Source organism: Camelus bactrianus, chromosome X (genome assembly GCF_048773025.1).
Source record: "Camelus bactrianus isolate YW-2024 breed Bactrian camel chromosome X, ASM4877302v1, whole genome shotgun sequence".
Taxonomy (NCBI): Eukaryota; Metazoa; Chordata; class Mammalia; order Artiodactyla; family Camelidae; genus Camelus; species Camelus bactrianus.
In genome coordinates, this window is record NC_133575.1 from 35,331,313 (window position 1) to 35,354,783 (window position 23,471).

A 23,471-nucleotide genomic window follows, 5' to 3' on the forward strand; every position below is an offset into this window, starting at 1 on the left:
CAAAAGTTGCTATAAAAGACATTACTGGGAAAACCGACAAAATTTAAGTAAGGACCGTATACTAGATCATAATATTGTATCAATATCACATTTTCTGAATGTGATCATTTTCCTATGGTTGTGAGAGAGAATGTCCCTGTTCTTAAGAAGTACACAATGCAGTATTTAAGTGGAAAAGGGCCACAAGTTCTGTGACTTACTCTCAGATGGTTTAGAAAACTAATAATAATAACAAAGATAATTAAATATATATACACAAATATATATTTAAATATATACATAGATGTTTACAATGAGAGAGAGAGGGAGAGAGAGAAAGGCATAAAGTAATAGAGCAAGTGTTTGCAAAATGTTAACAACCGGTAAATCTAAGTGAAGGATATACCTGAGTTCTCCATACTATTCTGTTTTCTAAATTAAACTCATCTGTAAGTTTAAATTATTTCAAAGTAAGAAGTTAAAATTAAATATAGTTTTAAAATAAACCTAAAAAACATATTGCAATTGTGACAACTCTGGGACTCCAACTATATATCTTGCTCCAATAGTCAAATGTTAATTCAACTGAAACTGTGTAAGCCTTTCGGATAAATTTGCTCATAGCTATTTCACACCAAGTTAAAGTTGATTCCTTATCAATGTCTCTCTTGTTTTCTTGCCAACAAATATTATGCAAGGAGGTGCTAGAAGAAAACACCACGTTGAACTGAACGATGGACCTTTGGAGAGATTTGCGCTTCCTCAAAGCAACCCAGAGGGACTGAAATTGGCAAACAGGACTAAAATGCACCCATTAGCCAAGCTGTTTACAACCCCAACTTCAGTGCCACTCTTAAGTGCAACTGACCTAGAAACAAGATGCAGTCATGGACACTTAGACCTGCCAACTCCCCAGAAATTAGCTTTATACCAAACTTTTCTTTTTTTCTTTTAAATTTTAGGGGGAAGGTAATTAGGTTTTTATTTATTTATTTGCCTATTTTAGTGGAGGTACTGGGGATTGAACCCAGGACCGCATGCATACTAAGCAAGTGCTCTACCACTGAGCTATACCCTCCCCCATACCAAACTTTTCATTAAGAAACTTGGGTGACAACTCTCTTTTTCCACTGCTGCTATACTAGTGCAGAAATACGACAATGTTGGCACTATAAAATTAAATTCTGCTTATTTAGACAAGAGCAAAGTTAATGCCATTTCATTTTTAAACAGTTCTGTTTTTAATAGTATATTTTAGAATAATCTCTCCCTCAAAAAGAAAAATACAATGTGCAGATGTATACAAATGTGAATAGAATTTCCTATTACAGAACTTGTATCTCAATTGTCAATGAATGTGCACAGTTTAGTTAGCATATTTTAAGTTGGAAAATAGAGTGTGTCAGAGAAATACATTGCACCTTAAGACTTTAATTTTCCCTATTTATGACAGCTACAGCTAGCCAATAAAAAAGAAAAGCAATAAAAATATAGAAAAGAATCCTATCCTTTCTCACCATCTGGTGCCCACAGCCATGATCCTCCCAGGGACAGGTTATAATTGCCCCCAGGGATGGAAAAAGAAGACCCACAAAATCCAGCCCTCATTATGTGAGAGATTGCTTATCACCAAGACAACAATAATCACAGGACTAAGCTACAAAATCCAGGGGCCACAAGCAAATGTGTCGGCAGCAATTATTTAACAGCCTAAAAATCAGCTCAACGAGAAATTCTGTAGTGTCCCCTGAGTCTAATGGGTGCTGGGCTCTCTTTAAAGCATTTTTTTCAAATGCTTTAAAAAGAAAGGAAACCTATGCAAAGTCTTTACAACTTTAGCAATCATCTTAAAGATCCAATACCACCATCGTGTTTTGGTATCCATTTTTTATTCAGCAGCACGTTATTTTGTAAAATTTCAAACCCTTAAGAAAAGTTACCAGAAGAGTGAAATGAACACGCATTCACCAAGATTCACCAAATGTGACACGTTTTCTTTCTCCCTCTTTCTCTCTCCCTTTCCCCTACAGATACTTATTTTCTTTCTCTTTTTTCCATATTTCTCCTTTTCTTTCCTTCTTTATTTTTCCGAACCATTTGAGAGTTCATTTCAGACATGACATTTCAATTCTAATATTTCAATATGTACCTTTTAAGAATAAAGACATTCTCCTTATAAAACCACAATATAGTTATCACACTTGCAAATTTTAATTATCAACACAATATTGTTGTCTAATATACAGTATTACTACAATATATTACTATACAGTCATACAGTAGTACTAACATACTTAAATGTTCTCAACTTTCCCCAAAATCCAGTTTCTAATGAAAGATCACACACTACATGTCTCTTTAGTCTCCTTTAATCTAAAAGAGTTCCTAATTGTTTTTTCTTGTTGTTTTTTAGTCTTCCACGACATTGATTTTTTAAAAAATTTTTATTGAAGTGTAATTGATTTACAATGTTAGTTTCAGGTGTACAGCAAAGTGATTCACTTATCCATATACATATATATATATATATATTTTCTTTTCAGATGCTGTTGACTTTTTTGGGAAGAAACCAGGCCAGTTGTTTTGGGCTTTGGCATAAATTTGGTTGGGGGGGGTACTGACCCCCAAAATAAATTTAAAATGCAATGGAATAATAACTTTGTAGTTGGATATACAGCATAGTTCTAGCAGTGACTTCGAACAAGTTTCTTAATCTTCTCTGAGCCTTGGTTTTTTGATCTGTTAAATGCGAATAATGATCCCCATTTTAAAAGGCTTTCATGAGAATTATAAATTAATGCAATCTTTCCAGAAAGCAATTTGAGAATCTGTATCAAGAGTCTTAAACATGCCTGTATTCTTGGACCCAGTAATTCTACTTCTAGCAGTTTATCCTTAGGAAATGATTAGGAATAAACAAAGACATAGGCAGCGATGTTTATTACCATGGGTGTCAAGGGAGAGGGTGGGTGAACTGTGCTACATCCTTCATCTCCTTCCTTGTCATCCTCACGCTCCTCTCTTCATCACTCACTGCTAACATTTATTAAATGTTACCCTGTGTCCAGCACTGTGCTGAGTTACAGATTGTTGTGGCAAGCTTGAAAGTCATGCTTTTCATGCTTTAGAAGAGCACTTGGTAACACGGAAAAGAAGTAAGAATACAGGGTTTAATGAGGAATCCAGACAAGTCTGTGTATACAATTAGATCCCAACTTCATTTTATGTTTACAGAATTATGTTTAGAGAGAAACCTGAAAAGAAGTACAATGAAATTTTTACACTGGGTGGGGAGTTTGGGGTAAATTTTGTTTATGACAACAAAAACAAGGAAAATTCTCATACAAATTTTGTGCCAGTATGTGCAGACCCCTGTACTTAGTGGGCATCAATTCCACTCATGGTTGATTGGCAATGACTGTCACATGGCCACTCGTAGAGGAAAGGAGGACTTGAAAATTTAATCCTTGAGGATCAGCTACTTCCCAGCTATAACTCTATAAAAATAAAGATTTCAGTGAATAGCTAGCTATCTCTGTCATATCATACAATCTATTTCAGTCTGATATTAATATAACTATGCTAGATTTCTTTTGGTTAGTTCTTGCTACACAATTATCTTTTCCTAACCTTTTATTTTCAGTCTTTCTGAAGCATTGTATATTGCCAGTAAATAGCACAAACCTGGATCTTTTTTTTTCTTTATTCTGACAATCTCTGACACTTAATTGATAAATGTAGTCCATTTATATTTACTGTAATTGCCGGTGCCTCTGCAGTTACTTCCACCGTCCTATTTATGCTTTCTGTTTTTTCCACATTTTCTATGCTTTTTTTCTTCTTTCTTGCCTAATTTAGGATTAAGTTTTTAAAATTTATTTTCTTTCCTGTTCTGTTCTGGAATTATGCATTCTATTTCTATTATTTCTATAGTTATGTAATAATTCAACATGTTAGCCTATATGTATACCTAAATTCTAGTATTATTCAATATTTCTTTCTTCCTCCTGAACAATACAAGAAATTTAGAACACTCTAAGTCTAATCAGATGCCATGTCCTCTGCTGCATATTATCAATTCACAACTTATTTTGTTGTACTCTAATTTTTATGACCCAAATTGAACACTATTATTAATTTTGACAGTCAACATGTGTTTAGATTCCCCCTTCAATTTTTACTGGTTTATTTGTTTATCATTCATTCTTATATCTCAGAACTTTATTATGGGATCTTTCTTCTTTAAGAAAGTATGGTAGCAAAGTCACAGTTTTTAACCTGGAAATACCTTTACTTTCCCCTCACTCTTAAAAGGTAATTCTCAAAATAATAATAATAATAATAAGACGAAGTCTTAATTTAAAAAATGAAGAAAGAAAAAAAAGAGTACAAGAAGAGTATAAATTTCAAAATTGAATTCCCTCCACCTACTCTCTGCTATCAGACCAAGCTATAACCATTGTTAACAGATTCTTGTATATTCTTCCATATGATTTTAAATCACATGAATGTATGTGTTATTTTACAAAAATGGGATCATAATATGCAAATTGCTGGGTTACTTGCTTTTTATAGTTTGAAAATACATACTAGATATATTTCTATACCATTAGAATAACTATGTGGTATTCCATTTTAGGATTATACCATGATTTATATAATTTATTTCATCCCATTTTTATGAGTATGTTTTGCTTTTACAAGTAAAGCTGCATTAAACATTTCTTATACACATATCTTTGTCTATGAAATTGGCTTATTACATGGACTGAACTTAATGGAGACAAATAACAAGATTGTTTTGTTTTAATAAAAGATAATTTGTCTGAAGACACAATTCTAGGCTGACAGATATTTTGTTTTCCCACTTTGAAGGTATAATCCACTGTATTCTGGTTTTATTTTTGATGTTGGTAAATCTATTGTTAATGTAATTGGTTTTCATTTTTTAGTAATCTTTTGTTTTTCCTTTCTTTCTAATTGCTTTCAATTTTTCTTTGGTGTTCTGCAGTTTTATTATAAGTCTAAGACTATACTGTTTATTAGTGTTCTCAGAGCTCACTGTAGTTCTTCAACCTAAAGATTCATGTCTTTCAACAATTCTAGAAAATTCTCCATCATTACATATTTGAATATTACCTTTCCCTCATTCTTTCTGTTCTCTACTTCTGGATATTTATTTAAATATATATTGAATATTCTTATTGTATCCTCATTGTCTCTTATCCTCTCATATTTTCTGTCTCTATATCTCTTAGTGCTGAATTCTGCACAGTTTTTTCTGATTTTTCTTCCAGTTCACTTGTCCTACCTTCAGATCTGTCTAATCCTCTTAACCCATTCATTGAGTATGTAATTTCACTGATTATGTTTTTCACTTCTAGAAGTGTTATTTGAACCCTTTTAAAATATCTATTTGATTATTTTTTATATATTCTTGTTCCTTGCTCATATTTGTAATTCCATCTCATATTTCTTTTGACAATTTGACTAGTAACTCCAATTGCCCTTGGAGAAGAAATTGGATGACTGTAGAATAAGGTTAGAAAGAAACTTTTCAATGCATCTTTCTTGATGCCATTTCAGACCTACTCAATAAATGGATGAAATTCAACTTAAAAAAGATTTTTAAACATACTAATTTTATAGTTTGAATCTGGTATATCTAATATCTGAAATCCAGGAGAGTCCAATTCTGCTGTTTTTTGCTTCTGCTGACTCTAGTTTATAGTGCCTCGTTTCTTCAAGTGTTTTTCTAATTTTATATTGACTTCTTGGATGAAGTTTATCTGTGGAACTCTTAAGGAATCTGACTTGAGGGGCAAATTCCTCCAGAGAGAATTTCCAGTATCTATGGTCAAGTACCACAGTGTGTTATGAACCCAGGACCACTTCAAATTAAATCCCCTGGATGTCATAGATGATATAAATTTGAATTCTAACCACATACATAGGCAGGCTTATGTTATATATTTTCACAGGAGACGTTTTTCTCCAATTAGAGGGGAAATTGAGACAGATAAGACTCTTTTTTCCCCTTGATGCAAGCAGATTGTTTTTCTGATCTACCATTTCACTAGACTATAGCCCTTACAGGGTCCTGACTTCTTGTGAAGTTGTAGTTCCAACACTTTCCCACATGGGCCTGGAGCCCTATGTCCTGTGTCCATGTGTAGGTATTAAAAACCAGAGTTCTACTTTTTAAATCGTGATAACCACGAGTGACTTTGGGGCTCGCCTATCACTTTGGTTTCTGTTTTCTCTTCCTTTTGGCTCCTGGAAATTTCCTTTATTTTCTAGGAAGCTTATATTGTATCTAGGATTTCTAGATGCCTTATGATGGAAAGGTTTATCAGACTATCCAGTCTTTCATGTTATCTGAAGTAGAAAACCCAAGCTCTTTTAATCTTTACAACAACTTACAAATTAAGCATTATTATTCCCATTTTATTCTTGTGGAAATTGAGGCTCACACAAGATACAGGTTATATAGTTCTATCAAGTAGCAGAGTCTGGATTTGAACCCAGTACAGTCTGGCATCAAAATTCATGGTTGTTTAGATACTAAGATCCCTACTATACTGCACAGGGAACTATATTCAATATTTTGTAATAACCTATAATGAAAAAGAATATGAAAAGAAATATATATATGTAATTGAATCACTATGCTGTACACTAGAAATTAACACAACATTGTAAACTGACTATACTTCAATAAAGAAAGAAAGAAATACAAAGATCTGTTCCTTCTTACTATATTGTTTGTTGTGTGTCCTTTTCTTCTTTTAGAAGATGTTAATTATATCTATCCTCAGAAAAAATAAAATAAAAATAAAATTTTTAAAGATACTATAAGTTGAGGAAAAATCCCTTGCTTATAAAATGTATTTATTTATTTAACCTGATAAACGCTGCTATCAAAGCCCTATAGCTAAGCCAAGGCCATCCATTGTTTCTGTCAAATAGCATATGGAGAGAACTGAGTATTTTCCTGTGCACAAATGATAAATAATACCCGAGCCAAAGTATTATCATATCTTCCCTTCCCTTGACTTTGCTCTGCTTACCTTTTCCCTATGAGCCCACCATTTTCTCCACCACTGTCTCCCCAGGCTGCTACTATCTCTAAAGAGTAGTAATAAATATGATCGAGTCTCTGCTACACTTTTGGCAAGAAGGAAAATTTTCTTGGACACAGTAGATGTAGACCTTATCTGTCTATATTGTTGATGAGAAAAGCACGCTGGAGGACATGTAAGCTTTAATGAAGTCTGAATAGATTACATCTACTGCTTCCCCAGGATCAGCATGACATGGCACTCACAGCAGAAAACAGAATCAGTCTGGCACATTGACTCACCATGGGATCATAATGCTAGCCACACACTGATTTTTGCTTTCTTAAGTGCTGGAAAATTGATTGATTTATCATTTGTTCCAGTATTTTCCCAAGTATCTAAGTGTCTATAATTTCTTGGACTATAATTGTTTCCCATTTTAAAACATACACACACGCATACACGGGGGCACGTGAGCGCACATGCACACACTCACACACAGTTTTCCCTTTCTCAGGCTGTAGGGATCCTCCTGGACTCTCAAAATTAAGAGCTCTGGGGACTCTAATGAAATTCACCAAAACTTTAACTGCCCTGAGATGAATATTATCAAACCTTGCTCACTTTATTTTGTTCTCGATTGTCACTATAAGTTAGCCTAATTACAAGGAAATTGGAAAAGGGTGGTGGGCTCATCCAAGAGTCTGTCCAAGTAAATGTAGCCCAGAAAGTACTCATTCATTCATTCATTCATGTGTGCGTGCAGGCATTCACCCATTCCACACATATTTGTTGAGTGCCTACTGTGTGTCAGGCCCCGGTTTAGTTGCTAAGGATGCTTTAGTAACCCTTTTAGACAAGTCTCTGCTCTCATGGAGAAAATGATGTAATGTGGCAGTTAAATGAACAAATAAACAATTTCAGATGGCTATAAATGTTATGAAGTATTTAAAACAGATGATAAACCCAGAGAGACTGGATTGGCTGGTGGAATGCTACTTTAGAGTTTTTCAGGGATATTGGCTAAGAAAGACTTCAGAATCTGTACTATCGCTCTTTTTGATTCCCTTCCTTCCTCCCTCACTGCTTCTACTCAGTCTTCTACAATGAGTTTCCTTCATTTTACCAACCTCCAGACATTGGGATACCTCAGGGATCATTCTGAGACTTCATTTTGATCTCCATTCACTCCCTAGATCTCATCTAGCCCTTTGATTTTAAACGTATTTTGTACTTTACCCTTAAATAAACAAAGTATGTATAGAACGCTAACATTGTCTAAGAAATGGGTAGGGTAGAATACAAAAATACACATGCTTTCAAGAACTGTGACTGTCTGAGACTTTTATCCTATTTGCAATCTAACAAGATTGACTGCCACAGTTGCATGGATTCTGGCAGAAGACTCAACACACTTGGGTCTTGAAATTTCAGCTTATATTTCTTTCAACAATTAACTAATTTGACTATTAATTAATTAATGTAATTCTAATTGCCTTTGGAGAGGGGATTGAATGACTATGGAATAAGGTTAGAAAGAAGACTTTTCAATGCATCTCTTTTGATGTCATTTCAGACCTATTGATTAAATTGATAAAATTAAACTTAAAACAACTTTTAAAATACATTAATCTTATAGTTTAAATTTGACACATCTAATATCTAAAATTCTGGAGGGTCGAATGTATCTAGAATCAGTCCTCTTGTCATTACCTCCCTGCTCCATGCCCATCCTTGTTTCTTTTGGATTAGTTTTTCAACAGTTTCCTATCGGCATAATTGCATGCCTACATGAGATTGTCTACACTGCAGTCAGAGTGATCCTTTTAAAGTGTGCAAGATTATGTCCCTGTAAGATCAAGGCACTTCTTTGCTCAAAACTCTCTGATCACAAAGGAGAGATAAAAGGGATTTATTACTCACAGAAATAGCCTCATTAGTCAAGAGAATTGGCATTTGAGCCAGTTCCACAAGCTCCAGTTCCAAGGATGGCATGAAAAGGACCATGTAATGCCTGCGCATGCAGTGGGCTACATTACAGGAAAGGAACTGTGAGCTTAGGGAATCTGAATATTTTATAATGGGCAGTAAACCTGCCTGCCCTATGCTCCCAAGGGAGACACTATCTCTACCTTCCAAGGCTGTTAGCTATACAAACATCCTTGAAAAGATAGTCTGGAACAAAGGCAATCTGTGACTCTTAGTTCAGAAGCTAGGCAGAAACATGAGAGAACCATGGAGAATGATCTCCCGACATGTCTTCGCTTGCACTCTTTTTTAAATGGAAGGATAAACAAAAATTTCTTTATTGAAGTATAATTGATTTATAATATTGGGTTAGTTTCAGGTATACAGCCAATTGATAAAGTTATTTTTCTTTCAGATTATTTTCCATTATAGGTTACTGCAAGATTTCAAATACAGTTCCCTGTGCTATATAGTAAATTCTGTTGCTTATCTATTGCATGTATAGTAGTTTGTATTTGTTAATCTCATACCCTAATTTATTCCCCGCCTTTTCCCTTTGGTAACCGTAAGTTTGTTTTCTATGTCTGTAAGTCTATTTCTATTTTGTAAATAAGTTCATTTGTATCATTATTTTAGATTCCACATATAAGTGCTATCATATGATATTTGTCTTCCTTTGCTTGACTTACTTCATTTAGTATTATAATCTCTAGGTCCATCCACGTTGCTGCAATTGGCATGATTTAATTCTTTTTTATGGCTGAGTAGTATTCCATTGTATATATATACATCACATCTTTATCCATTCAACTGTTAATGGACATTTAGGTTGCTTCCATGTCTTGGCTATTGTTAAGTAGTGCTGCTATGAACATTGGGGTGCATGTGTCTTTCCGAATTAGTTTTTGTCTTTTCTGGTTATATGCCCAAGAGTAGGATTGCTGGATCTTATGGTAACTCTATTTTTAGTTTTTTAAGGAACCTCCATACTGTTTTCCATAGTGACTGCACCAATTTACATTCCCACCAACAGTGTAAGAGGGTTCCTTTTTCTCCACACCCTCTCCAGCATTTATTATTTGTAAACATTTTTATGATGACCATTCTGACCGGTGTGAGGTGATACCTCATTGTGGTTTTGATTTACATTTCTCTGATAATTAGTGATATTGAGCACTTTTTCATGTGCCTGTTGGTGATCTATATGTCTTCATTGGAGAAATGTCTAGATCTTCTGCCCCCTTTTTACCTGTTGTTTGTTCTTCTGTTAAGGAGTTGTATGAGCTGTTTGCATATTTTGGATATTAACCCCTTGTGGGTGTCTTCATTTGCAAATATTTTTTCCCATTCTGTAAGTTGTCTTTTTGTTTTGTTGATGGTTTCCTTTGCTGTGCAAAAGCTTTAAGTTTGATTAGGTCCCATTTGTTTCTTTTGCTTTTTATTCTTTTGCCTTGGGAGACTGATCTAAGAAAATATTGCTACGATTTATGTCTGTGAATGAAAAACATTTTTTAAAGTTACTGAGAGACAGAGGGAACAAGGTGGGAGGGGCAAGTATAGAAGCTAGATATATTCTCTGAATATATCTTGTTTTGTATATTTGATTTTGAAACTCTTTACTTTAATTAGAAAGCAAAATTACATTTTAAAAAAGCAATCCCTAAAAACCAAAAACTACATGAAACAAATGAACCAAATTGTCTATTGAATCCGCAGAAAAACCACACAGAGAATAATGATTTCAAGTTACTATTTTTAAGTACAGTAATTTATCTACATCTCCCTAGGGGTTTTCTCTAGAGGCAAAAGGAAATCCAAAAACACCTTAACTCCTTTCAGCAATCATGTTAGTGCTAGTGTTGGTATTGGTATTCTGAGACTGTTTCATGTAATTTGTTGATGAAATTGGGAACCAAAATTTTTGGCATAAGAAAATAAGTAAAGATGCAGATTGAATATCAAGAGGTTAAATAAAACCCTGTAGTCCTGAATTTGAATTAGAAGCGTTATGTGTGACTTTACGATGTAGTTCATCTTTATAGAAAAAAGCATATATGTATTTCCAAGCTCTGTCATTGAAAAGGTATAGAAACAATGACCTTTGTTGAGTCCCTTGGGAGTTGGACTCTTCCTCTGCCAATGCTTGCTTGCTCTCCCCGCCTCTCCCAAGTGTCCATCCCTAGGGTGCTCCCTAATGAACACCCTGCATTCTAACAATCAGCCATGGAAAACGCCGGGTCCTTAACATTGAACAGTCCTTCCTCTTCTGACATGTCCCAAAACGACTCCATCCAAGGACTGCTAACCTGAATGTCAATTATAAAGCCCCCCATTTCCAAAAATCCTTCCATAATAGAACACTTACCAATCAGACAGCGTCTAAGCATTTCTTCCTTTTCCTCTATAAAACGTCCTCTCTAACATCCTTGAACCCAGGCTGAAATGAAAATGATGGTAGATGGGTTCCGTTGCCGCGAATGTATGAATGAAGAGCTAGTGTTCATTTTGTCTGGGACTTTGACACATCTCAGAGTCAGCTTCCCAGGGAACCCAACCTGTGACAATTTATCTATTCATTTGCTTGTTGTCTGTCTCCCCCAACATTCCCTGAGAGTAGTAGGGGCCCTCGGTGTCTCCTATTTCTCCAGCCAGTTAGGACAGTGCCTCCCACTGGAAGGTGCTTGATAGCTATTATGCTGGATAAGCGAGTGAAATGACATTTATACTGAGACCTGAATGACAAGGAGATAGGAGGTACAGATCACGTGGAAGGGCATTTGGGGTGTTGGGAACAGCAAGTAAAATTGCAGAAAGAGCTCTTTCCTTCCCATTTTGGTTCCAGTTCTTTGAAACTGTAATTAAGTATTTGGGACAGTTCAAAGATTTTTGTTGGGTCTTTGTTTGGGTATTTTTTTTCCTATTTCTTCCTCACTCCAGTTCCAGGATGACTTGATTTTTATAAATTTAGCCAAAAGCCTACAGACCGGCATATAACTCAACAATCTTAACTTTCTGTTAATGAGCCCTTATCAAACCTCAGTTGGTGCCCCCCCATTATTTATACTTCAGTGCTCCCCAAAACATTTATTTGTGGGAAGACATGGTAGTTGATATGAACTTGGCTTCAAGGAGCTTAGTATCTGTCAGGAATCTGTTTCACCATTACCCCAGGGAGGAGACCAGCATCTTTCTGGGCCCCAGGGACAGAGGGGAGACTCAGGTGAGAGTCGTCTGGAAAGGCTTTTCTGGGAATGCCAGGCTCCTGCCACTCCTTGCCACTCACACACATTCTGTGCACAGCCTGACTACATGTATTTTGGTTTCTGCTTTTTTTTTTCTCTAATGCTTTTTATTAAAGTAAAATTTGCACATGGTTAAAACATCAAATACTCTAAACTGGTTTATCTTACCCTTCCCACAGTACTCTACCTCAATTTATTCCTCCTTTGACTCTTGGATTATCTTCTGAGGTTTATCTTTATATCTCTGACTAATCTGCTTCTACCACTGTTTACTTATCACTTTTAGATATTCTCTGTTCACTTACTGGCACAACAGTTGAGGATTTTGCTCAGTTACACAACACGCCCCCCCACCTCTTCCTCTTCAAATATGATTAGAGCCTATTTTTAGCTCATTCATTGATTTTCTTTGTATTTCTTTCTTTTGCAGGTTGCAAGCTTTTATGAAAAGACTGATAAGCTTTTATTATCCTACGTAAGAAGGAGGAACTAGAAAAATGGATTAAGGACTATGTATACTTGGATAGGTCTTGTTGACTGGCTGAATTTCATCCACTTTAGGGTGAATAGGCTATTGCTTTGGGGACCCCTAAATGCTAGATGCCCTCATGTTTGCACGTGGGACTTAATGCTGCTCCTGCCTTCATCTGCCCTGCTTCCCCCTTCCCTGGCCAGATTATTCATTAGATGTAGTTAGAGAGCAACCTGTCAATTTTTAATATTTTGTTGTGTTATTATTATTATTATTGCTGTTATTATTATTGCTCATTGTGCTTAGACACTAGATGCCTGGCAGCTGGACATCCTGGGTGAAGTGTGAGAGAGATGGGGGGCACCACTTCCTCTGTGGCAATCTGGTTGTCCTTTTCACTTCCACTGAGCCTGCTGGCTCCCAGCTCTCCGGGTGTGCGCCGTCCTTGCCTGCAGCCTGTGCTGCACGAATTCTAGGCCAGCAAGCTCTCTTCCCCATCACAACTGTCTTCGGCCTTCCGTCAGCTGTCCTCTCCCTGGAACTTACTGGAGTCCTTCATGCACGGATACGCCCCACTCCTGCCACACACTCCTGACTGTTCATGCTCTCTTCTTTGTTATTGGCTTATATGTTTTTCCCCCTATTCCTTTATTATCATTTTAATGGAGTGTCAGAAGGAATAGGAAATAAACAGTCCACTCTCTTGAACTGGAGGCTTACAACGTATTTTACCATTAAAAATGCTCACGAGGTGACGCTGATAACCACCTCCCCCTCCCTCCCTTGGAGTCTCACTGTTGACCTAAACACAGTCTGGTCCTCCCACCCCTAGTCTTCCCCCGCTCAGTAAAAGGTTCTTACCAACATCCCCCTAGCTGGTCACAAAGCCGAGTTTCATCTGACTCCTTCTTTATCCTCAATCCCCACATCTAATCCTCTAGTAAGCGCTGTCATTTCTACCACTTAAAAGCATCTCCTGGGCAAAAAGGGAAATCTGTCAGCCAAACTGCTAAAAATCCTAATTAAAAGCAAAAACACATTAAAAGAATAGCACACTCTCACCAGGACTCTAATTATCAGAGAAATGCAAATGCAAATCAAATCTACAGTGAGGTATCACCTCACACAAGTCAGAACAGCCATCATTCAAAAGTCTACAAATGATAAATGCTGGAGAGGGTGTGGAGAAAAGGGAACTCTCCTACACTGCTGGTGGGAATGTAGTTTGGTGCAGCCATTACGGAAAGCAGTATGGAGATTCCACAAAAAACTGAAAATAAACTTACCTTATGATCCAACAATCCCACTCCTGGCCATACATCCAGAAAAGTTGAAAACTTTAATTTGAAAAAAATACATGCACTGTAATGTTCATAGCAGCACTAGTCACAATAACCAAGACATGGAAGTAACCTAAGTGTCCATAACAGATGACTAGAAAAAGATGTGATATATATATATACACACACACATATACACATATACATATATACATACATACACACAATGGAATATTATGCAGCCACAAAAATGAAACCATGCCATTTGCAGCATGGGTGGACCTACAGATTATCATACTAAGTGAAGTAACTCAGACAAAGACAAATATCATATGATATCACTTACATGTGGAATCTAAAAAATAATACAAATGAATCTATACACAAAACAGAAATAGACTCAGACATAGAAAACAAACTTATGGTTACCAAAGGAGAAAGGGACGGGGAGAGATAAATTAGGAGTATGGGATTAACAGGTATAAACTACTATACATAAAATAGATAAGCAACAGCACTTACTATATAGCACAGGGAGCTATACTTAATATCTTGTAATACCTATAATGGAAAAGAATTTGAAAAAAGAGTATATATATATATATATATATATATATATGTATTGTATATATATATGTATCTATGTGTATATAACTGAGTCACTTTGCTGTACACCTGAAACTAAGACAATGTTGCAAATCAACTACACTTGAATTAAAATAATAAAAATAAATTAAAATATAGCTCAGTTTTAGAGTGTGTGCTTAGCATACACAAGGTCCCGGGTTCAGTCCCCAGAACCTCCACTGAAATAAATACATATGTAAATAACCTAATTACCTCCCCTCCACCCCCAATTTATTTAATAAAAATAAAAATACTAGCAGGAAACATATAAGCACTCTTTTATAAAAGTGTAGAATGGCCTAAGTTGATCCAGAACCCAAAGCCATAAAAGAAATGATTGAAATTAATGACAAAAAATTAAATATTTCTGTATAGCATAATAGTACCATACGCAAAGTCAAAAGACAAGCAACAAACTGGAAAAAAAGATGATTACAATTCAAATGATATATATAAAGAGCTTCTAAGAATCAAAAATACAGTGCCAACAGCCTGAATGAAAAATTGTTGGAGGTTATGAGCAGGTAGTTCACAGAGAAGGAAACACAAATAGCTTTTTTTGAGGGGAATAGATTTATTTTCCCATATTGACAAATATTTATTGAGAAACTATCATGCCACTTCCTCTAGTTAATAAATGATGAACATGATAGTCATGGCTCTTACACATGGGAAAAAAATGTTCAACCTTGCTCATAATAAAAGAAAGAAAGAATTAAAACTACACTGAGAAATTCTTCATTTATCAGGTTCACAAGCTCCAAAAATTTGATAATCCAATAACTGGTAAAGATGTGAGGGAAAGTCTCTCTCAAACATTGCCGGTTGGGATTGTAAGTGGGTAGGACCCCTGGGAGGGGTGAATAACAACGTCTGTCAAAACTACAAATGCCCCCAGCAATTCCACTTCTAGGAACTTGGCCTCCAGATATGCTCACACAGGCACAAATTGGCATATGCAGCATTGTTTGTAATGGCAAAAGTTTGGAGACAACCTAAATGCCCATCACTAGGGAAGAAGTTCCATAAATTATAGCCCGTGCATTCAGTGGAACACTATGCAGTCATCAAAATGAATGAGCCTTCTGTTTAGATACTAGTATGGACTGAGCTTCAAGATACATCAAGAAAAAAAAAGCAAGATAGAGAACGCTACATAAAATATAATTTCATTTGTGGAAATGCATTTTCTTACATATGAAAGCAAAATCTCTGAAAGAATATATAAGCAATGGATACAGTGTGTTACTTCTGGGGAGAACTAGGTGGTTGTTAGAAGAGAAACTTTGACTGCATGTCTTGTTGTACCTTTTGAATTTTGAATCATGTCAATGTATTGCCTATCCAAAACAAATTTTTAGACAGATTTTAATAAAATCAAGTATATCTCCAAACTGCCTATTCCGCCCCATCTCCATTGCCACTTCTGTTTTCTTAATGACTCAGCGACTTAAATGGGTCCTCCTGCAAGGAACCTTCCCTAACTATTCTTTTCTTTCTAAGTAGTTTTCTATCTCTGCATCATGTTCTTTCCCATCACTACACTCAGTGATAAAAAATACTACAAAGGTAATTAACGCTTTGTTCCATTCATTCATTCATCCACCCATCTCTGGTCAACTGCTTCCCTGCTCCATGAGGGCAGGAAATTCTTAATGATTGATTCATCGTTGTAAACCTACCACTTAGGTACTATCAATGTTTGTCACATGATTGAAAGTTTACAAAGAATGAGATTGTCTCACATTGATATTCGTCTCAGCAAGGTGGATCAGGGTGGACACTATTGCTCTCAGTTTCTACATGAGGAAATTAAGGCTCAGAAAGGATTCATCTGAGTCCATACAGCTGGTATAGTGGCAAAGCTGAAACTTCTGCTCCCAATCCAGGGCTCTTTATGACAGCAAATCTATACCCATCACAATCTTAGTGACCACCCTGCTGGAGTCCCACCACCACCCCGACCCCAAGGTACCCATCCTTACCCCAAGGTACTCCAGGTAGATTTCCAGGCTGTCATCCACAAATGTAGAGGTTCTTAACAGGGACCCCCCCCCCCCGCCACCAGTGGATTTCAGATGTATTTATTTAATGGAGGTACTGGGGAACTGAATCCAGAATCTGGTGCATGCTAAGCATGAGCTCTTACCACTTGAGCTATACCCTCCACCGAAGCCATCAAGGTTTTTAGCAGCTTCTCAAAGAGTCTGTGACATATCTCCACCAAATGAGTTCCCACATCACAGATTCACCCACTACAGTTCAGAAGATATTCATCTTGCCAGACAGTGGGGTTGTCAAGGAATCTGAAACTCTGGCTTTGGGATTACAAGTATAAGCCATGGCAATGGCGTTGATGAGGACAGAAAAACAGAATCAACAGAACTGAATGCCTCATCCTCAGCACCACCTTAACATCTCCATTCTTATTCCCAGTTATCCCCGAAAGACCAGAAAACACGTCCCTTTGTTTATTTACCCTCTGAAGCAATGAAGCATTCAAAAAACAATCTGTAAAATATTTTGCATCTTTGTCTCTCATAATAATTTAGCCTACCACGAAGTGCACCACCGGATCTGTAGACCAGTGCAAAATCCAGTTACAAGACTTGAATCTTGTACAGTCAGCGGTCTGTCATAACCCTCGGCTTCTCAATCACAGATTCAACCAGCCGCAGATGGAAAATACATTCTCCCTAAAATTCCCAAAAGTTCCAAAAAGCAAAATTTAAATTTTCCAGGCGCTGGCAACTATTTACATAGTATTTACATTGTATTTACAACTATTTACATAGCATTTACATTGTATTAGTTATTATAAGTAACCTAGCAATGATTTAAAGTATTCGGGAGGATGTGTGTGGGTTATATGCAAACATATTTTATATAAGGGACTTAATTATCCACAGATTTTGGTATGGGGGTAGGGGGATGGTCCTGGAGCCAATCCCAGGAGGATACCCAGGAATGACTCTAATTTACTTCTTCCAGACAATTTCCTTATCGACTTCAAGGCTTTTGTGAGGAACAAATTAACAATTGCTCAATATATTGTGAAGCAGAGTGGAGAAGGCAGCCTCTAGACAGAAAGATCGACAAAACAATAGTTTCTCTTCTTTAGTATTCCCCCATCTCCTCTTCCAATCCTCTTTCATCCCCTCTTTGGGGAGAGAACCAAGGCTGATTTCTCTTCCTGCATTACCAATATCCTCTTCTTGACAAAAACACCCTCAGGGTGAAACTCTGCTGCTCTGGAAATAAGACAGTCTTGAGCTAGAAATAAACCTAACTGGCATGCGTATTTTCTATGTAGCTTTGGGCAAGTCATACGCTCTGTCTGAAGCCCAGTTTTCTCATCCATAAAATAGGAGTAATACTCAAATTTGTGGGTAGTGCCAGACCCTTAAGCATTCAGTAATGGTGGTTATTATTGTAACTGTGTGCTGTTTCCAGCCCAGGCCCTCGGCCAGATTCTCTTCTGTGGAGCAGCCCGGAACTATGTCTGCATAGAGAACAAATAAACAGAAGTAGGAACGTGTAATGGAAATGGAATCATACAGTACGTAATATTTTGTGTAACGCTTCTTTCATTCAGCATAATATTTTGCAATTCATCTATGTCCTAGGTATATCAACAGTGGATATATTCCATTGTATGAATATATTACCGTTTCTTTAGCCATTCTGTTGATGCACATCTAAGCTGTTTCCAGATTTTGCCCATTATGAATACAGCTACTAAGACTATTTCAGTACAAGTCTTTCTTTGAACGTGTTTTCATTTCTCTTGGGTAAATACCTAGGAGTGGGTCATCGGAAAGGTGCATTTTTCACTCACTATTTCCCACTCCTGTCAACAATCCATGAACATTCCAGATGCTCCACAGCCTTACCAACAGGAAGTGGGTTTTGTTCCACCAGTCATCATGTAGAAGGAAGAATTTGCTGAAGCGAAAACTCCTCTCTTTCTTTTTGATGTCAACTTCCTCATTAGATTTTTGAGGCCTCATGTGGCTCTCTAAGAACTCTTCCACAATCTCTAGTCAGTTTTGAAGACAAGTAACCTCTAGCCAGAGAGGAACTCACCTGAACAAATTTGGATTTGTTGAAATAAACAGAAGATGCATGAAAACAAAACTTGATCAGCCTCCCAGACATCATGAGAATCACTGAGACTTGTCCCCTGAAAAAAATGCACAGCCTACAAGTTGAAATTATGTTTTATTCAGTGGGCTTTTTGACGACTTAAGCCCGGGAGACAGCCTCTCAGATAGCACTGAGGGACAGTTCCAAAGAGGTAAGGGAGGAGCCAGAATATATAGGAGTTTTCAAAAACAAACCAGGTAGTTGACCATCAAAAGATTTCTGCTAATTAAAGAAAAAAACAAGCATCTCAAGGTAGCAAATTTGACAGTTTTCTATGTATGGGAAGATGCAAGAGTCTGGGCTCATAAAAATCATTCCTTTGATATGCACCTTAGCTATCTAAGGCCAGTATCTTGCTTTTCTTCATCCTGAATCCCGTGAGGGTGCACAGTCGGATCAGCTGCAGTGGCTGAAGGCTTGATGGCCACAACATCCTTGGTTGACTGATATGTCAGGTGACATTTTTCAGCCACAGACTCAAGTTACTTGACTGGTCTATTTTTTTAAAATATTTTTGTTGGGGGAAGTAATCAGGTTTATTTATTTATTTATTTTTAGAGGAGGTACTGGGGATTGAACCCAGGACCTTGTGAATGCTAAGCATGCACTCTACCACTTGAGCTGTACCCTCCCCTCACCCCAGATTGGTCTATTTGAAATCTAATTTCCTGAATAAATATTGAAGTGCTATTTGTTCAGTAATTCAGGATTGACTAGATACCAAACCTCATCTGTTAACTAAATCCCATTTGGACAAGCCCCTTCCAGGTTTATGAAATCCATTGCAAGGGAGGATTTGAAATTCCCGTTACCAACAAGCTTAACTCGGGCAAGATGGCTCCGAGCCTCACAAAATTTTGTAGGAGGAAGGGGCCCTGAGGTTCACCTCGCCCAGCGGATCTCAAACTCTAATATGCATAAGAAACAGCTAGAATTGGCAGACTGGTCAGACTCAGACTTACTCTGTAGGTTGGGGTCCAGGAATTTTCATTTTTCAGCCAAAGCAAGCCTCTACCTGTTTCTCACCCCAGTTGTCTGAAGATCTCAGACCACATTTGGGAAAAACTGATTTAATCTAAACATCTTCCCCAACAAAAAACCAGTTTATGGCAGAATATTTAAGAGGCACCACAACAAAAAAAGGAAAACTGATTTCTTTCATTTTATTACTCTTGGAATCTCCTAGGCCCAGCTGCCTTGAAGGAGAAAAAAAAAAATGTAGTATATTTAAAAATCTATTTGCAAAGCTTCTCCCATTGTACAGTTTCTTATTTTTGAGTTGTTAAAATTCACTATTTTGGGGAGGAGGTAATTAGGTTTATTTACTCATTTATTTATTTTTTTAATGGAAATACTGGGGATTGAACCCAGGACCTTGTGCATGCTAAGCATGTGCTCTACCACTGAGGTATTACCCTCTCCATGATTGCTTATAAATTTGTAAAATAGTTACTAAATAGACCAAAATTCCTTTAGTCTTTAGATAGCATTTCTGTAGGAAGAGTTGAAACATTGCTTTTTAACAGAGTTGAGTTATATTTGACTTAAAACCTTTACCAGAAAGAGGCATGTAAATACCAGCACATCTATAGGATGTGCTATTGTTCCCTTGTGAAAATTTGGAAGGAGATTCATTCTTGATTGTACCAATGACTGATAGTCCCCAGGTGATGAATCCAGTGATGTCTGCAGTCACCATGCAGCTGCTCCACTGTGTTAACAATGAAGTTGGCTCCATTTGCTTGCTTTATTCTGCTGCAGGACATAAAATATATTACGTGATTATGCAGGTATCCCTCAAACGAAAGAACGTATGCATTCCAAAAAAAAAAAAAAAAAAAGCGTGCTGTAAAGTAAATTTGGATTAAATGAATCTGACTTAACCCATTGACTTCTATTATAGAATCAGAAATACTTACCGCAGGGGTGGGAAAATTGGTCCTTGGATGTAATACATTTATACTTAATAATGCAGCAGCGCCTGTAATGAGACATATTCAAAGGGAAAACAATAACTCTCTGATAAAATATTAACAATAATGCATTCATACTGAATATAAGTCACATTATTTTAAAACCACTGCAAGTAGAACTCTAAACAGCACCACATTCCAGAAGCTTGATTGTCTGCTTCACATGTGGTTTCCAAGATGCAATCAGCTATTAAACTTCCAGTTTCCCAGCCCTAAACTACAAAATACTCCATAAAAAATGTTTATTGTCCAAAGTAATTATTTTACCATTTATGCCCCATTCTGAAGTGGGGGAAGAATATTAGTGCTCTCCTGCCCTTGAAAATTGATCCAAGGCAAGCCCACATTACCTACTTGATTTGAGTTTCAGATAGGATTGCCAGATAAAATACAGCGTACCCAGGTAAATTTGAATTTCAAATAAACAATGAATATGTTTTTAGTATAACAGTTGGGACATACTTATACTAAAAAGTTATTCACTGCTTATCTGAAATTCCAATTTAACTGGATGACTGGTCCTTTTATTTGCTAAATCTGGTGACCTTTAATGGTTAGGTCCTACCAGGGTGATTATTTCTATTTGTCCTAATTTATTTCTATTTCCGTATTAAAACACAGTTGTTAAATTATTACTTTAAAATAAAGGTGTCCTCTGAGACATCCCAAAATAAACCTTAGTGTGTTAGAGGAAAATGAATACTTCTTATATTGATCTGCTTCTCACCATATGTTGCCTTAGCCTTATTTAGATATTTTAACTCTTACCTATATTGCATTCAACATCATGCATGGAGAAATACCGAGGGAGTCTATAAGCTCTTGGTGACCTACGTGAAAAAGAAAGACATGAACAGGAGGGAACAAGATAGGGAAAACTCTAAAACAAAAGACCAATTCTCTGAACTAGTGTCATATAGGTAGAGATTTCCACCTCCTGAACATTTAGGGGCCTGAATAAGAAATGATACCTGCAATTAGCTGATAAATTTGAAGAATTTAGTGAAATATTATTTATATATTATTTATCCAAAATGTGATTTAGTTAAGCTCAAATAATTTTTTTCTTACAATTTTTCAAATCCCTTTTAAATGGAGAAAAGCTCTGTATTCCACTATGGAGTTATGTTTAGGCTGTGTTGTTAAGGAAAATGCAAAGAGTAATGGAAAGGGAAGATTATTTATATATAACTACATGGCTTTATTTTCAAAAAGAAACTATGAAGCATACACCAAAAACTGATAAAAATGGTAACCTATGGAGGAAAACGGGGAAATGATCGACGCCAGATCTTCTTGAATGTATCTTGTTTCATAGATTTCACTTTGGAAACACAAGTGAGTTACATTTTTAAAAAGTAAATCAGGAATTAAAAAGGCACTCCTTAAATATTAAAAAAAAAAAAAAAAGAAAGAAACAAATGAACCTGATGTACCCCCAAATTCCCATCATAATCACTGAGAATCATTTGAAGTTTCTTTAAAACAATATTTTTGAGGTGGGACTCCTGGATTGGCAGAGTGAGGATCTCCATAAATCTATACTTCCAAAGAAGGAATTAAAACAAAAGCAACAATTGTCAAAATAAACTTTTTTTTTTCAGAACTTTGGAAATTAACCAAAGGCTTACAATAATCCGAAAAACAGTCATTCAAGATAAACTACTTAAACCTCAGTAAGTACAGTGAGTTTGTAACAGTTTAACTTGTCTTGTTTTTATATACCTCACCCCAGCATCTGTAGAACACAACAACAGTAATATTCATATTCTTTTCAGGTGCACATGGAACTTTCTATAAGTTAAATCATACATTAGGCCATATTACAAGTCTTAATACATTTAAAAGGAGTGAAATCTTACAAAGCATGTTCTCTAACCACAATGAAACGAAATTAGAAATCAATAGCAGAAGAAAATTGGGAAATTCACAAATATGTGGAAATTAAACAACCACTCCTAAATGACCAATGAGTCAAAGAAGAAATCGGAAAAGAAATTAGAAAATACTTTGAGATGAATGAAAATGAAAATACATTGTACCAAAAGTTTTTGGAAGCAGCTAAAGATGTACTTAGAAAGAAATGTATAGCTGTAAATACCCACATTAGAAAAGAAGAAATATTTCAAATCAATAACCCCACCTTCCATCATAAGACACTGAAGAAAGAAGAGCAAACTAAACCAAAGCAAGCAGAAGGATGAAAACAGGAAAGGTTTGAGAAGAAATAGATGAAACAGACAATAGAAAAACACTGGAGAAAAATCAATAAACCCAAAGTTGGTTCTTTGAAAAGATCAATAAAATTGGCAAACCTTTAACTGGACTGACCAAGAAAAATAAGAAAATACTCAAATTACTAAAATCAGGATAAAAGAGGCACCATCACTACCAATCTTACAGAAATAAAATGAATTATAAAAGAATACTATGAACAACTGTATACCAACAAATTAGGTATCTTAGGAGTATTGGACAAATTCCTAGAAAAACATAAATTACCAAATCTGACTTGAGAAGAAATAGAAAATCTGAATCGACCTACAGAGGTAAAGACATTGAATTAGTAATTTACAAATTACTCCAAAGAAAATTCCAGGCCCAGATGGCTGCTCTGGTGAATCCTACCAAACTTTCAAAAAAAAAAAAAAATTAATATCAATCTTTCACAAACTCTTTCACAAATTAGATGAAGGACCCAGCAATTCTATTCCTAAGCATAT

The 23,471-nt window shown here is 36.1% G+C and overlaps 1 non-coding gene across 1 annotated transcript; it reads right to left on the reverse strand.

Moving 5' to 3' along the window:
* Positions 1–985: 985 nt before the first annotated feature.
* On the reverse strand, positions 986–1,058 carry TRNAT-AGU (transfer RNA threonine (anticodon AGU)). The gene has a single exon. It is a non-coding gene; the product is annotated as a tRNA-Thr (tRNA).
* Positions 1,059–23,471: the final 22,413 nt, after the last annotated feature.